Below are 16,448 nucleotides of genomic sequence, written 5' to 3'. Positions count from 1 at the left end.
ATTCCCGGTGAGTTTACTAATAGAGGATTTTGCATGGCACATAATGGTATGCTATGGTTTCTAACAAATGCTTGTGATATGAATGAATGTGAAGCTCCAGAATAAAAAAGAACAATGGCAGGAATGGAATTTACATTGAACGTACCGAGCATGACTTCTGGTTCTGCAAGCGCCGTCTCGGTAGACACATGGTTCACCTTTCCTGTGTTGGGTGCTGGCTTCTGATAACTATTCTGCCTTTGGGGGGTTTGCTGGTTGGGCTTCTCAGGGTAATTATAAGACAAGTGACCCTCTTTACCACAGCAAAAACACTTGTTGGGAGTGCTAGGGTGTGGGGGGTACGACCCCAGATACCCACGGTAGACCACATGGGCTGCGCCCCTAGGGCTGGCCCAGCCCACAAGACGAAGACTTACGGGGCACGACTCTGCTCGGCGCCTCCCGCAAGACACCAGGAAGATATCCTGAAGATACTACGAGATCTGTTAGGATATGTATGATCCCAAGAATCCAGTAATCTGTTATTACTTTCCGGTTATCTCTCAGATCTAACCGACCTATAACCCTACCCCCCAGACTATATAAGGCGGGCAGGGACCCCCTCCAAACTCATGAAATATCATACAATAGCTAATACAAACCAACAGACCATAGAAGTAGGGTATTACGTCATACTGACGGCCTAAACCTGTCTAACTCATGTGTCTCTATTGCCTTCTTGTTCTTGATTACACGCCTCTCTATCGATCAATCTACCTCTGTGGGATACCCCCTCGTAAGACAATCGATGATATTCTATCGACAGTTGGCGCGCTAGGTAGGGGGGCGTGAGTGCTGATCCTTGGCGAACCAGATGGGATCTCAAGACTTACGTCCTGGCGAGATCAACTTTCATCTTGCCTAGAACATCTACACGGAGATTTGCTGCTGAACTCAAGTCGTCGTGCGAAGACCAACAACCCTGATCAAAAACTCACCGCCCGTCGGGTGCTCGCCGTCAACGCCGACCAAATAACACCATACGCCGCCGACCAGACATTCTGTCTAAAGCTAAGTAACGCTTTAATATTCTTCTAAATGTTCTCCAATCTTCGTATATCGCCATGATGTTTCTCCAAGCTATTTTCTCCATGTTCGCTCTCCAAACGATTTTTCAAACCCCCGAACAATCATGTTGATGCTCGGATGTCCCTAGACACGGCCCTGTCTCCGGCTCCTCCCTATACATGCACGAGTGTCTGTCCTCTGTGTTATGGGTGGTCGGCATTGGCTCCTTAGCATCGCCGTGATCTTCCTACATGCACACGGGCTCCACACTCCGTGTTATGGTTAACAGGCAAGCTAGGGCTAGAGACTCAGCTACACACAAACTGGTCGGGCAGTTTGTATTAAATATAAATACATCTTCCCACCAACTCATCACTGAGCTGCATATGCTATTTCATCACCATTGCTGATTTTTCTTCGGGGTTCATATATTTTTACATCATGTACTACCCATTCTACATATTTGTATTGTAGGATCATCGTCCAAGTGATCGGACCACCTGATGCTCCTACTTCTCTACCGATCAACTGGTTGAACCGCTAGGTTCATGGACTTCGTCACCGACCAGTTGATCAGACTGTTTGCCGGTCATTTGTACTCAATGCTCACTTCACCGCCGACCAGTTGATCGGACTGTTCGTCGCTCGTGCTTCATCATCAGCTACGCCAGAGACTCCTCGGTCCTCGGACATCGCCAGCTACGCCGGGGACTCCTCGGTGCTCAGACATCGCTAGCTACGCCGGGGACTCCTCGGTGCTCGGACATCGCCAGCTACGCCGGGGGCTCCTCGATGCTCGAACGTCGCCTGCTACGCTGGGGACTCCCTTGATGGTTAGAACTTGCTATGCCTCATTGGTGTGCTATCAAGCTGCTCCATGCTGTTCGGATCCGGGTGCTGATCTTGGGCAGCACATCTGGGTCTTGATACGCGCATGTCAGACGACGTGGCAAGCTTTCAGACTTCTTTTTCTTTGACCCTGCTACAAGATTCATTCTTCATCTTCCAGCAGGCTCAGGGATTAAGTGGGCACACTTCACCTTGTGGTGAATGTGCTTTTCCTCACCTCGGGGCTATGCCCGGGGACTGGCTACCTGCTTGGCTAGTCTTTTATTGTTCTTCTACTTTGGACCCTGGCACCACATGACTACGTCATCTACTGTCAGGCTCGGGGACTAAGTGGGTACACTTCACCTTGTGGTGAGTGTGTTTGCTTTAATCTGGAAGACTCCGTGCCTCTTGAAGCTGAAGAAGATTATCTCCCTTTCTCGTGGTCGGACTCTAAGTGGGCACACTTGGTCCACTACGAAGAAATTTTTGATTCTGAGCTTGAGCTCCTTGCACCCTTATGGCAAGCCGTACCTAGGTCATGCTGCTCGGCGATGGTTCACACTGCTCGGCGATAGTTCACGCTGCTCAGCGACTGCTCACAACTGCTCGGCAACTCATCACGGTGGTCGGACCATGAGTTTGACTGCTCGGCTTTGTTCGCACCTGCTCGGACAAGCTCAAGATGGCGTTGCACAATGGGTACAAGGCGCTCGAGGATTACCTGTGGGGGGTACAACCCCAGATACCCATGGTAGATCACATGGGCTGCGCCCCCGGGGGTGGCCTAGCCCACAAGACGAAGCCTTGCGGGGCACGACTCTGCTTGGCGCCTCCCGCAAGACACTGAGAAGATATCCTAAATATACTACGAGATCTGTTAGGATACGTATGATCCCAAGAATGCAGTAATCTGTTATTACTTTCCGGTTATCTTTCAGATCTAATCGACCTGTAACCCTGCCCCGCGGACTATATAAGGCGGGCAGGGACCCCCTCCAATCTCACGAAATATCATACGATAGCCAATACAAACCAACAGACCATAGGAGCAGGGTATTACATCATACTGACGGCCTGAACCTATCTAACTCGTGTGTCTCTGTTGCCTTCTTGTTCTTGATTACACGCCTCTCTGTCGATCAATCTACCTTCATGGGATACCCCTCGGAGGACTGCCGACGATATTCTGTCGATAGTTGGCGCGCCAGGTAGGGGGGCGTGTGTGCTGCTCCATGGCGAACCAGATGGGATCTCAAGACTTACGTCCTAGCGAGATTGACTTTCATCTTGCCTACGATATCTACACGGAGATTTGCTACTGAACTCAAATCGTCGTGCGAAGACGAACAGCCCAGATTGAAAACTCACCACCCGTCAGGTGCTCGCCGTCAACGCCGTCCAAATAACACCATACGCCGTCGACCAGACATTCTGTCTAAAGCTAAGTAACACTTTAATATTCTTCTAAATATTCTCCAATCTTCGTATATCGCCATGATGTTTCTCCAAGCTATTTTCTCCATGTTCGCTCTCCAAACGATTTTTTGAACCACCAAACAGTCATGTTGATGCTCGGATGTCCTCAGAGATGGCCATGTCTCTAGCTCCTCCCTACACATGCACGAGTGTCTGCCCTCTGCGTTATGGGTGGTCGGAAGTGGCTCGTTAGCGATGCCCTATTCTTCCTACACGCGCACGGGCTCCGCGCTCCGCATTATGGTTAACAGGCTAGCTAGGGCTGTAGACTCAGCTACACACTAACTAGTCGGGCGGTTTGTATTAAATATAAATACATCTTCCCACCAACTCATCGTCGAGCTGCATACGCTATTTCATCACAATTGCTGATTTTTCTCCGAGGTTCATATATTTTTACATCATGTACTACCCGTTCTACATATTTGTATTGTAGGATCATCGTCCTGGTGATCGGACCACCTGATGGTCGGACTTCTCCACTGATCAACTGGTCGAACCGCTAGGTTCATGGACTTCGTCGCTGACCAGTTGATCGGACTGTTCACCGGTCACTTCTACTCAATGCTCACTTCGTCGCCGACCAGTTGATCGGACTGTTCGTTGCTCGTGCTTCATCATCAGCTACGCCGGAGACTCCTCGGTCCTTGGACAACGCCAGCTACACCGGGGACTCCTCGGAGCTTAGACATCACCAGCTACGCCGGGGACTCCTTGGTGCCCGGATATCGCCAGCTACGCTGGGGACTCCCTTGATGGTCGAATCTTGCTATGCCTCATTGGTGTGCTATCAAGCTGCTCCATGTTGTTCGGATCAGGGTGCTGATCTTGGGCAGCACGTCTAGGGTCTTGATACGCGCATGTTTGACGACGTCGGCAAGCTTTCAGAGTTCTTTTTCTTTGACCCTGCTACAAGATTCATTCTTCATCTTCCAGCAGGCTCGCGGACTAAGTGGACACACTTCACCTTGCGATGAATGTGCTTTTTCTCACCTCAGGGCTACGCCCGGGGACTGGCTGCCTGCTCGACTGGTCTTTTATTGTTCTTCTACTTTTGACCCTGGCACCACATGACTACATCATCTACTGTCAGGCTCGGGCACTAAGTGGGCACACTTCACTTTGCAGTGAGTGTGTTTGCTTTAATCTAGAAGACTCCGCGCCTCTTGAAGCTGAAAAAGACTATCTCCCTTTCTCATGGTCGGACTCTAAGTGGGCACACTTGGTCCACTACGAAGAAATTTTTGATTCTGAACTTGAGCTCCTTGCACCCTTATGGAAAGCCGTACATGGGTCACGCTACTCGGCGATGGTTCACACTGCTCGGTGACGGTTCACGCTGCTCGGCGACGGCTCACAACTGCTCGGCAACTCATCACGGTGGTCGGACCATGAGTTTGACTACTCGGCTTTGTTTGCACCTGCTCGGACAAGCTCAAGACGGCGTTGCACAACGGGTACAAGGCGCTTAGGGACTAGCTGTGGGGGTACGACCCCGGATACCCACGGTAGATCACATGGGCTACGCCCCCAGGGGTGGCCCAGCCCACGAGACGAAGCCTTGTGGGGCACGACTCTGCTCGATGCCTCCCACAAGACACCGAGAAGATATCCTGAAGATACTACGAGATCTGTTAGGATACGTATGATCCCAAGAATCCTGTAATCTATTATTACTTTTCGGTTAGCTCTCAGATCTAACTGACCTATAACCCTGCCCCCCAGACTATATAATGTGGGGCAGGGACCCCCTCCAAACTCATGAAATATCATACGATAGCCAATACAAACCAACATACCATAGGAGTAGGGTATTACGTCATACTGACGACCTGCACCTGTCTAACTCGTGTGTCTCTGTTGCCTTCTTATTCTTAATTACACGCCTCTCTGCCGATCAATCTACCTTCGTGGGATACCCCTTGGAGGACTGCCGACGATATTCTATCGACATAGGGGCACTAGTCTTCACGGGAGTGTTGTTAGTCGCTCCTTGTCGTGGTGTCTGTTGGCCACTCTGCTGCTGGGGACATTGATTTCCATTCTATTGCTGGTTCGCGTTGTGCAGAGGGTATTGACCATGATTCCACTAGATTTGGTGGTCTCTGGTACCTCTACTGGAAGCCTTGCTGAGGGTTGGTGCGCTGACGGGTATTACTTCCAGAGGCCTGACCCTGAATCCTCCTCTTCTTGGCCTCCATCTCCTTGTGCTTGTTGTCAATAACAATAGCACGATTCACCAGTGTCTGAAAGTTGGGGTATGTATTAGACATAAGCTGGAGCTGCAGGCCATCACACAGACCCTTGAGAAAATGGCACTGCTTGTCGACATCATCAGCCACTTCATTCGGAGCATAACGTGACAACTGAGCAAACTTGTCACGATACTCAGCAACGGACATGGATCCCTGCTTCAGAGCTCTGAATTCCTCCTGCTTGAGCTCTATCAATCCTTTAGGCATGTGGTAGGACCTGAAATTCTCTCTAAACTCCTACCAGGTGACAGGAGGAGCATTAGTGGGACGTCCATACTCAAATGACTCCCACCAGTCTTGAGCTTCTCCCTAGAGCTGTCCTGAAGCGTACAACACCTTCTGCTGATCATCGCACTGCGCTATGTTGAGCTGTTTTTCCACCGCACGAAGCCAATCATCTCCTTCCAGTGGATCAGTGGCATGAGAAAACACCGGGGGACGGCCCTTCAAGAATTCATCTCGTTTATCACGCGGTGCTCCACCAACTGGATGGTTCTGCTAATTCTGCACCAACGCTTGCATGAGTTGTGTCTGCACTACCAGAAGTTGGTTAATTGTCGGTGGCGGTGGTGGTGGTGGATGTGGGGGAACACCTCCATAACCTCGGCCTCTTCCTCTTCCAGACATCTGCCATCCAACACAATTATTCAAATTTTTGAGATTTCCATGTTAGAATACATTCTGAAAATTTTCTGGACGAGTTCCAATATCAGCAGCTCAGTAAAACAATCATATATTCAGTTCCAGATATCCAAAAGATACGTACTTTTTATGGTTGGAAATCTTAAGAAATTATCTACAACTTTTATTCAGACCACATTCCCAGATTAAGTCGTTAGGTTACTCAAAAATAGGATACAACCGAAACTGTTCTAGATTCCAGACTGCGCAGAAACTTTATCTTGAAACAGCGATATCTCACAAACTGGATCAGATATAGGGGTGATTCTAGAGACATTTGAAATATACTTAAGTCTAGTTATTCGCATAAAAATTTCATAATTTTTGTTTGAGTATATTTTAATTGGCATTAAGATAAGTGCAGATTGCTCCAAAAAACATATTCGGAGAGAACAAGATATACCAAACCCAACTATTTATTTATTGACTCAAACTTTAATATCCTTAACTATGGAACTTGTGGACATATCCACAAGGTTCCAGCATGCATTACAAAAATCCAACTCACGCATAAACATAACAACAAATCAACTAGGCACACCAATGTTCACACCGCACTAATAGACTCGACTCAACTTGGCTCGTTCTACTATCATTTTATTACATAAAAAGGGACTCCAACATCTATGGGCGAAGTTTATGGGGAAGCTCCTCGTACATCTTTAGCAGGTTGAGGCATACCCTTTGCTCATCTATCACCTATTGGTGTCTCTTAATGGTTTTCTGCTGTGCCTTCAACTAATCCTCCAGACGGTGAATCTTTGCTACGGACTCATAGCCAAAGTGTACCATCACTTGGGTTGTTTGATCCGTGCCCTGCAGGTCCACCACTGCCCATTCCATTTCAGGGTGCTAGCGAGGGAGGAATTGATATTGGTCATCCTTCATATCCTCGAATCGACGACCACGGAGACCCATGCATGCAGCAGCAGCTGCATCTTCTATGCTATCCTCCATGGTGGCACAGTGAGCATGATGTGCATAGTTTGAATCCAACTAGTATGCGCCCTTCTGTTCGTCCTTGATGGAGATGCACACCCTGGTCTTCCAATAGGTGTCCTCTAGAGGGTGCGTGTGTTCATTGCAGACGTACTCCACAGCTGCGTCCCCATCTCTGTAGTAGGTCTAAAGAATTCCCATGAGTCGGTGCTGCGAAACAGAGGATTCACACCCTGGCTTATACCAGACCTTTGTCATCCATCCTAGGGGCGGGATTGGCTCATCCTCTTCAACGACGTCTTCCTCATCATCATCGGACAGTAAGACGACCTTGACTTCTTCGGGTTCCTCCTGGACTGGGTCAGGTGTAGGTACAGGTGTTGGCGAATCAAATTCTTGTTCCTGGGGTTCCTCCTCCTCAGGCTGCATGGACAAACCACGAGGTGGGTAGTAACCTTCGGTGCTGATGCGGGCGGTCTTACTGGCACGAGGCATCTACAGAATTAGATTCAGTTAGATTAGAAGCAATAATTTTCATAATAGAGTAAGGCAAAAGAAGCATAAAACTTTAGCAAATAACAAGGGTGAGATAGAAAGCATGAAATGAGTGAAGCAAAGGAAGATAAAACGACCATTGCTAACTAGGCTTGCGTCCTACAGTCAACACAGCTCTTATACCAATATGTCACACCCAATTTTAAGGATAAAATGGGATGCAAAATCTTATGTGCGCCCAGAGATCAGTCACACACATAAGCCGACAAATTATGAATAGTATCATCACAAGTGTTTATTACATCACGAATAAGACAGAGTTTTCACAAAAATGTAGCGGAAGTAAGAAAAGATCTCTCGCGGAAGCTCCATATCACAAGGACGTCAACTGGTTGACCACAAGTCTAGTAATCCTCAGAGAAATCATCATTACTATAGCCATCTATTACCCATTCGGGATTTTTTATCCAAATAATGAAAATAAACAAGCGTAAGTACATGTCATAATCAACAAGTGTAACATGGAGTTCATGAGGCTCAAAAGGCTTGACACAGGTTTAACAACATTTAGCTTTTAGTTGTCACAATTTTAGCTTAAGAGTAACAACAAGTTGTTTCAATTCCCAATGCAAAACACATGATCAATGTAAACATGAATAATGAATAGCATAAATAGATAGTTCTTAGTGTTCATCTATTCCGTAAGGGTTCCAAGGCCGCTCGTGACCGTGAGCACGACTGATACACCAGTTTTACACTCTACAGAGGTTGTACACTTTCACTGTGAGTCGGGATACCCATATGCCCGGGTTAATTACTCCCAAAACACTTCCAAGGTGAGCAGGCAGGGGTCACTATGAAGCCTTTCAAAGGTTCGTCTAACAAGTTTGGGTCATTAGATTCACTCGGCAAACAGATGTAGAGCCCCCTTCTCGATGGCACATTAACGCGTAGCCTATACACATGGGGACAGAGGCCGCACTATACCCGATTCGTCAAGCCATTCTTACGCCAATAAAGGTAACCACTAACAAGCTAGAAAAGGTCCTCATATTGAGCTAAAGCCAGAGCCATATAGCCCTCACAGCTGTACTGTAAGTGCTGGATGATCACTTACAGATAAGCCCTTAGGGAGAGGAATCTGAAGCATTTAGAAAGTAGCTAAACACTCCAGCCCCCTGTTTCCATGTTGCTAAAAAGTCATATTTTAATGTTTATTGCATATACCATTAGTCAAGTTATAAGATCATGGTTTAATTGAGCACTAGCAAAGCTACCCAATGCATATCTCATAGGTGACAAGGTATATGTTCAATTCTAGGGAATCATGCATAGCAAACAAAAGCATCCAGGAGCAATCATGCATAGCAAACAAAAGCTATAGATTAGAATAGTACACCAATAGCATAAAATCAAGATGAAAAGTTTAGAAAACGAATCTACGTCTCACTACGAACACACAGACGCGAAGATCACAAAAATCGGAGCTAAAACGAAGAAGTTATGAATTAAACAAGATTTCCTTTAATAAAATAATAGATTAAATCTAACCTCGAATTTTAAAAGTTGAAAACCTACATAACAGTAGTATGAACATGTAGATTATGGAATTATGAACCTAACGCAACTTGAACGAATCAAATCGGAGTTAAAACGGAGATTTTATGGCTAAAACAAAATTAGTGGCAAAACTGTAAATAGCTAAAAACGTATTTTAGATCTAACCGAAACAAAGTACGCGTTCAAAAGAAGAAAACAAAATCTGAAAAGACGCTATGGACTGCGGGTTAAGGTCTAATTAATTATAAGGGGGTTTTTGCAAATCTCGCAGCGAAGGGGTATCCTTCGATATGAGCCGTCGGATTAGATTTGGACGGCCGGGATAGAAGCGGGCGGGTGAGAGGCGACGGCGGCCGGCCGGAAATTGACGGGCGTGGTGGCGCCATGGCCGGAAAGAGCTCGCCGGAGAAGACAGATAAGAGCCTACGGTGCACGGTTTTTCGAACGGAGAGGTCCAGGAGAGAGAGGAGAGGGTGGGGAACTCACCGGAACCGAAAGACGCGTGGCGGCTGCACAATCCCGACGACGACGGCGCTAGGGCTAGGTGGCGGCTCGGCGAAGGTGGCTGCAATCGCAGGAGCTTGGGATGGAGGTGGCGGGCACGGGCATCCGGTATTTAAGGCCCTGGAGCCTTGGGAGACACGGCAAGCGGAGGGAGATGGGGGCGGCGCGGACTCGGACGGCGGTGGTGTCTGGCTTGGTTACACGCAAGGAAGAAGACGCCCTGACGAGCGGGCCCGGACCATCAGCGAGAGGAAGGAAAGGAGGGGCACACTGCGGGCCTTGCTGGCTGCGAAGATGGGCCGACGCTCGCTGGCTGCGGGAGTGTAGGCCCATGCGGGGAGAAGGACGGCCCGCGGGAAGGTAAGCCGAACTGGGCCAACGTGGAAGGAAAAGAGAGGCAGGCCTGTGTGGGAGCAGCTGGGCCGCGGGACAGGAACGGGCCACAAGCTGGAAAAGAGAGGCAGGCCGACTGGGCCGAAAACAGGGAAAGGAGAAAGGAGGGAGGGAAATTCATTTTTTTTCCTTTTCTAATTTTTCCAAAGCAAATCTTAAAATGCAAATTCAAAACAATTTGAAGGTTTATTTCAAATCACACCACTCAAAAATTAATATGCAGCAGCATGAATGCACACACATGATTGTAAACCTATATTTGATTTTATTTTTATAAAATTATTATTTTCCTAAATTCAAATGCTCACAAAAATGCACAATAAATCAATTTCTCCTATTTCAAAATTATTGCAAATTTTAGGGTGTTACAAAATCATAGCGTCAGCAAAAATCATTTCTATACCAGTATGCTTGCCACCTCTAATAATAGAGGCTATTTCTAGAGGTGGCCACCCCTAAAATTAAGATTGGATATGTAGAGACGAGTGGAGTTTTCAACAGCCCCTAAAGCAGGGGAGCTCTTTCCCACAATTTTTCTATGCCGGTGTTTCAAACAGATGGATGGATATTACTTCTTGCCCGTTCTTATCCCCTCCAAGGCTGCTTTTCTCTTCTGCCTATGAAAGCACAGCACTTCCCCTCTGTCCACGGCATGAACAGCACATGTCGGCAGGGCACGCAGGCACAAGAGCTCGAGGGCACGAGGCCGCAGCGTCCATGGCGTGTATGGGCAATTGGGCATGGGAGCGTGTGTGGTCACAGCTGCCGAGACATGGGCGCGGTGGCGGTGCGGTGGTCGGCCGGGCGTGGCGCACGCAAACGCAGGCAGCGGGCGGCAGCTGGGGCGGCACGGGGATGGCTGCCTCAGGGAGCCCGGGTGTGTGGCACTGTTGCCGTACATGCACTGTGCTTTTTTTATTTGATTTTTATAGAGGTGGACCATATTATCAACTGGGTTTAGAAATCCATTTTTCGAGGTGAGACATGTTATCAATAGACTGTACAAATCATTTTACGCAACCACCTCTAAAAAATATACTCCATTTCCAGAGAACACCGACTGCGACATAGCAGCCTTAACTTTTCTGAGATTTCATTTGTCATTTTATTTCGGTGAAATACAAAATCGTGTGCCCAGCCATTCCGTGGCATGCCAGCGGGGGGTCTGCGCACATTGCGCACAACGGGGATTGCTGCCACAGAACGCAACAGGGGCAAAAGCCATAGACTCGGCCGGACTCCAAGTCTCCAACACACGTACACGAGGCTGTCCTGTAACTAGCATGAGGAGACAAGCAAAACCGAACAAAAGAAAAACCGAGATTGCAATAACATAGTAGAAAGTCCGAGTCCACCTGGTGGGTGGCAGCAGGCAGATTCAAACCATCACGCAGGACCACAACAAGCAGACGAAGGAGCTGAGCTTTTTTAGTTTGTTGTTGAGTGGCCCACAGAAATGCTGTTCACTGCGCGGAGGAGCTAGCCGACGCCGTCGTATTGGGTTGGTCCATATGTGCCATCATGGGCACCCCCAAGATTGGCCCCATGGAGCACAGGCCCATAGCCAGTGTAGCGTAGAGGGTGATTGGGAGGGAAAGGTGGAAGCCCGCGAACACCAGCTGGGCCTTGGGGAGGCTGCTGGGGGAAGAAGGGCCGAAGTCGACCCAGCCCATCCAGCTGTAACGCGCGAGGACAAATGCGGATCGGCTCAATGCGGAACGCCGTGCCGAGGCCCCCAGGATATGATTGCCGACGTAGAGATCGTCAGGTATCCCATCAGGCCTAGTGCGGGCGACGACGACCCGATCCAATGAGTAGTCGTCCACGAGGCAGTCAGGGTCGATCTCGACCACCGTGCCAAGCTTGCAGAAGGCTACTGGGATGCCGGTGGGAGTCCAGTGTTCGTCAGGGAAGCCAGTTGCCGCGACGGCAACCAGCCAATCCTGGAGAGCTACAAAGCGGTTGAGCTCCAGGGACACGTGCCCACTACAATGGATGATGGGGGCCCTGTCAACCACAGCATCCCGCACCACCCTGGAGTCGAACCTGAGCAACATGTGCCCGCGCGACAGCGAAAACATCCGGAAGTGGACGCCATTGGCCATAGAGAAGATGGCCACGTAGATGAAGTGGTCCGGATTGGCAGTCGGGGCGTCTTAGTTGAGGAAAGCATAGGCAATGCGCCCCACCCTCTCCATTTCCCCCTCTAGCATCCAGAGGATGTCTTCGTCCGGGTTGCCGTGGACGGCATGGGGATCCGGGTCAACCCTGAACGGGGACCCAACAGAGTCCACATCCTCTGCAGAATCCGAGGCGTACTCATCGCGGACATGGGGGGCCTCCAGGTCCGGCTCGTTTGTCCAACCACGCAGGCGCAACAACGCAAGCCTGGCAGGGGCAGTAGGAGAGGGGGGACCGGGACCCATCTGTGACCTCGTAAAGATCAACAGGGACCAAGGTTGGGGGTGATGGAGAGCCGGAGGAGTGGATCTCCACGAGTGAGGGAAGGTGCTGTGGGGGTGGAACGTAGGAGGGTTTGGCGCGGCGGGGAGGCTGGTAGAGCAGGATCCTGGGGAGGTGTATCGGCTGGCGGCGCGAGCGGGGAAGGGGTTTGGAAGTCAGGAGTGGTGGTGCTGGAGGAGGCAGTGAGGTTCACCGGGAGGTAGGCCTCAGGAGTTTTTGTGCCGAAGACGATAGGCAGGGAAGCGGAGGTGAGGACGACGGAGGCCACCCAATGCCGTGGGCGCGGGGAGAGTAGGGCACAATGCACACCAGGAAGCGGCCTGCCGGGACCGGAACCATGGGGCAGGGCGGCCATGGCGTCCGGAAGTGAGGGTATCCCATAGACAGTACTGAACTGCGTTACTGTGACGGTGTCTATTTCTTAAAAAAAGGATGGAAGAAGCTAGCACTGCATTATGTAAGCTGAAAAGGACGTAAATCGTTTCAACTGGGATACCAAATTATAGCAATACCAAGCTGTTGTGAAGTCCGATTGTCTGAGAGTTGAAAATGTATCTGGTAGTTGTAGGTTCAGCCCTGTGGCAGAAATCGGGACTTGTTTTGCTCCTGAGGAATTGGATAGGGAGCAGAGCACCACGCTAAGGATAATTAATTAATTAAGTTGATCGCTGCACAAGCAAACAGTCTCGAATCAGCTGGGTGGTGTAATTACGAAATTGAATGCACGAATCCAACTTGGATAACGAGCACCAACAGGCTTCTACAAGTTCCTTCCTCTGCCTTGCTTTGTTTGGAGAAAGGAGATTATTGTTGTAAAACAGGTCGTCAGCAGGTAGGACATTTCCCTCTTTATCTCTCATGATCAATATAGTAGATAAAAATAAAACACATAGATACAAGAGATAGACAGTGATGAATATTGGTGATTACAACATAGAGTTTTCACGTATATATAGTGCTGCTAAGGTCAAAGAGTTTGGTAAAAGCCCACATACAAACGGAGTAGGATTATGATATCTGCTTCTTATTTTTCTCATAGTACAGAGTCCGTATATTTTACGCAACAATTATGTCTAGGGCACTACCGTTGCTCGGGCCTAGGCTACTTGCTCCACTCTGTGCCTGCGAAACAGAAATTGGGCCTGCCAGTGCTCTTAGTCGTCTCTGATGGCCCAGTCGCTTCTCCAACTTCTAGCCCAGCCAATCAACGTGACTTGCCCAACGCTCGTCTTGGAAGCATCGGTGTCTTCAGCAGTTATCGTGACAACCATGTGCTTCTTTTTACTTTGTCGTGCAGCATTCTGATCCTATAAGGTTTATTAAGTTTCTGAAATCGGCTTGATCTTTCCTTAATCTGACCAGTATTGCGCTGAAGTTTCTTCACGGCGACTAAAATCATTTTGCACACAAGTGGCTTCTGGGCTCTTCAGAATGAGACCATGCATGGTGGCAGATATAAATCATGTGCATATGGACCGTGTCAACACTCTGTCAAATTAATTTGTTTCTTAGGCCATGTTTGGATGGTCGGTTTTATATCCAAAAACCGGTGTAAAATTGGAGCCCACAAATTTTCCAGATCGATCTCGAAAAGTTTGTTTGGATGGACTGTAAAATAAAAAGCCTCACACCGGTAATTGGCCCTTACACCCGGATAAAAATAATCGTCTCCTTAGCCCACACTAAAAATACGACAGATGTCTGGGTCATCCTCCACTCCTCGATTCATGTCTCTGTGGCCGCGGAAATCGACGGCGGCGGCTCCGAGCTTGGGGTGGCGGCTATGGAGGCGTGGCTAGGGTTAGGGGTCTAGGCGGCGGCAGCAGCTCTGCTGGGGTTCCAAAGGGGCACGGTGCTTAGGGGCAAGCCCTTTATAGCCCGCGGCCATCCTCGGGGTGCGCGCACGGGCGGATCGACAGCTTCGCGGGCGTCCGCACGATGCGGAGCAGGGAAAACGATGGCCTCCCCTGACGCGTGGGGCCGAGGCATCAGCGGCTCGGCGCGACTGGCAGGCGGGGCCTGCTTGGCGGCATCACGGGCGCGGCGAGAGGAAGAAGAAAGCGGCAGGGGTAAGAATGTCATTTCACCGCTGTTCTCTCTCCTCAACCGGCTGCAACCGGTTCGCGGTGTCCTGTGGCCTAATTTCACCGAAGCATAGTGTCTTCTGGCAAAATGCTCCAAAGTAGGTGTCCGCCAGCAAAAGACCATCACTTTAGATGTCCAACAGACAATTGTCCCATGAACTTATCATCATTTCGGAAAGCCAAGTGCCAAGCGATTAACCAATGGCCAGCACTAGTACAGTAAATATTTTCTGCCTCTAAAAATATGTTTTTCTAGAAATACGCGAAAAACCAAATAATTAAATGCATCGCCGGACTCAAACCCATGAACTCAGCAGTAACACCTTACCACTGCAGCACACACTCACTGCATATAGGATTCTATCTTTTTGTACAAATATTTCCTAACCTTGTATTGAATATTTTGACTACTAAATAAACTCAAATAAAAAAGTTTGAACTACAAAGTTTTAAATCTTGTTCACCACTACAAATTTAGTATGCATTTCGAGAATGCTTGAACAATTCATAAATTTTAATCTCAAAATATGTGAATTTAAAACAAATATTTGACACTAAATAACATTGAATCAAAAACTCGTCAGCAGAAAACATGTAGATCTTGTCGGCCACTACAACTTTGGTTTTAAGTATGTGAACATTCAACGTCGCACGAGTCTAGAACAGTTCCATTCAGAATACAAAATGCTGGATCTGAACAAGGTCGTTTTTAAGATTTGTCAGAAGTTCTGATATCTCCAAATGTTGGAACTTCCAACATTTGTCAGATCCTCCGACGTGGGAATGACCCAAGGCAGCCAAATAGTTTTTTTTGGTTTCTCAAAACATTCCAATGTCTGTTGGAACTTCCGACCGTAGGAACTTCCTACATGTGTCAAACCTTCTGACGTTGGAGCATCTTTTCGAGGGCTTAGCATCTCCATGCGGACTCCAATTCGGACATTTCATATATGTTTTTTGACCACCTTGATGAGAGTAACGCAATGGTGAGATCCATTTCACAATTTGACAACTTCAAAAAATGGACAATTTTGGTTGTCAACAGCTATTAACAAGGATTTGTCATTCTGTGAGACAAAGACAAATAAAAGGGAAAAAAGACTTTCTATATTTTCTAAACATCTCACGCTAATTCAAATCCATGGTAAATTTGAATCCAAATGCTAAGGTGGTTCTACACATCCAAAATTGATAGATATGCATCAGCACGAAGGCAAGCCATCGTACACAATACTTATTATTAACTAACTAATGTGATCGTGCATTGCAACAGAATGTATATCTAATGGTCATATCATCTGTTTTTTTATTCAATGATACACGTCAGGTGCTTGATTACGTCTTGAAATCGAACTCTATATCATTCTAGGACACTGTGATGATCCAACTCACATGTTCAGGAGTTGGCTTCGTGGGTTTCGAAGGGATTTAAAACCTTCACTTCTGCTGGGGTGCGGCAGCTACTTGTTGATCGTTTGGTTATGCAGAAATGATTTGGTATTTGAAAAAAATATGTTTATTCTCTGTTGTAGGTGGTACATTCGGTTATCCATTGGCTCCGCACATGGTTATCCTCTAGAAGTTCTCTGCAAAGGCTTTGGTTGCGGTAGCATCACAACACTTGACGCAAGCAGTCACCATGTTTTTCTTGTGAGAACTTCGGTGGCGATCTAGTGTTAGGATTGATAATCAGGCTTTGCTTCTGTTTTTGTTTAGGCTA

The sequence above is a fragment of the Miscanthus floridulus genome, chromosome 9, assembly GCF_019320115.1.
Source record: "Miscanthus floridulus cultivar M001 chromosome 9, ASM1932011v1, whole genome shotgun sequence".
Classification (NCBI taxonomy): Eukaryota; Viridiplantae; Streptophyta; class Magnoliopsida; order Poales; family Poaceae; genus Miscanthus; species Miscanthus floridulus.
The sequence above is the reverse complement of the archived record's forward strand: the minus strand, read 5'-3'. Positions refer to the sequence as shown.